General features: G+C 34.9%; 1 long non-coding RNA gene across 1 annotated transcript; it reads left to right on the top strand.

The window, feature by feature from the left end:
• Positions 1–438: 438 nt before the first annotated feature.
• On the top strand, positions 439–1,144 carry LOC111384315. The gene is made up of 2 exons (XR_002700876.1): positions 439–712; positions 873–1,144. It is a non-coding gene; the product is annotated as an uncharacterized LOC111384315 (long non-coding RNA).
• Positions 1,145–1,414: the final 270 nt, after the last annotated feature.

Here is a 1,414-nt window from a genome sequence, read left to right as displayed (position 1 = left end):
TCTTCAATAGTTCTATTGGTGCTGCATCACTTTTCCTGTCATTAGAGATTTTGCGAAGATGTAAATCAGTTAAAAAAAGCCACATCAGACCATAACTGGCCTGGAATGAAATGGATTCTCCCTGAACACAGACACCTCTAATAGTAGAATGACATTTGTCTCAGGTGATGATTGTTCAACAGAGGATAATAATTGATGGAGTTGATTCTTCTTATGAAATAAATGGAACATAACATTACAGCTTTAAAAATCAAGAACTGCTGTCTTCCTTTATGAATGTTTATCATTTCCTGATTTTGACATTGGATTTACTCGAATAATGAATTATGTAGTTTTTACATATACACAACTAAAGGCTGCTTTATTTCTCATCAGAAATTGCCAATTCTATATTACTGAATCTGGTTGCACTGATTTTATATGAAGATGATCTTCATAAATTAATTTTTTCTTTTGGAAACAGTGGAGCTTGGGAAGCGATTTTTCCCTCGTTGTTCAGCAGTACTGAACAAGATCATGGATGGTGATGACTATTCCGAGATCACTCAACTAGGGAATAATGCTCTCGAAGGGTGTCCATTAAAGAGGCGAAGGCGCATGGAACTCGAAGAAGTATTGTGCAAGGCATTTACTGAGGATAAAGAAGAATTTGACCGTACGATTAACATGTCGTCATCTTCATCATCATCTGTGGGAATGATGAAACCCAATGGTAAGTTAACACTGACAAAGTAAACATCTGGTGTGTGCGAGTGTTAGGGAGAGGGTTTCGGCTTTTTCTTTTTTGCTGCATATACTGTTTTCCACCTTTTTTATTTGCCCAGCAATGTTCCAGCTTTCTTTCATAATTTAGGACTTCTATTAATTTACAGGGAAATGAGGACTGGATTGTTTTAGTTATTTTGGATTCCACTGAATGTTCAGAAAGTATGAGCTATAAAAGATGTAAGTATGCATTTTTTTTTTCCCAATAATTTCCTGAAGCTGGAAGAACGTGTATTCTTCTGCATCGTTCCATTTCTAGCCTTTTTGATAATTAATAATTTAAATAGCAGATCGAATTGATTATAGAAACGTGAATTTGATCAGTTGATTTATTAGTGAAGTTAATTGATTATAGACGGTAAACAAGTCAATATTTTCATACTTGCATTTAGAAAATGAAACTTGATTTGTGCCATAGATAGACATAAAGCTTGTGGCTATATTTGCTTCTCTAGGTAACACATTTGATGAGCCTATCCCATTAATCAAATCTTACACCTACTGATATGGTCCCATTACCAAATTTGGATGGCTAATTGTGGCTAAATAGACAGGTGTCTGGATTGTAGCCATTTATGCTTGAACTTTCTAGTGCTTGTCTTAACTACTTTTGCACTAATTCCATTTAAGATAAAGGTCACGTGGTTTG

The sequence above is a fragment of the Olea europaea genome, unplaced genomic scaffold (genome assembly GCF_002742605.1).
Source record: "Olea europaea var. sylvestris unplaced genomic scaffold, O_europaea_v1 scaffold28966, whole genome shotgun sequence".
NCBI classification, from domain to species: domain Eukaryota; kingdom Viridiplantae; phylum Streptophyta; class Magnoliopsida; order Lamiales; family Oleaceae; genus Olea; species Olea europaea.
This window is presented reverse-complemented; position numbering and strand designations above follow the sequence as displayed.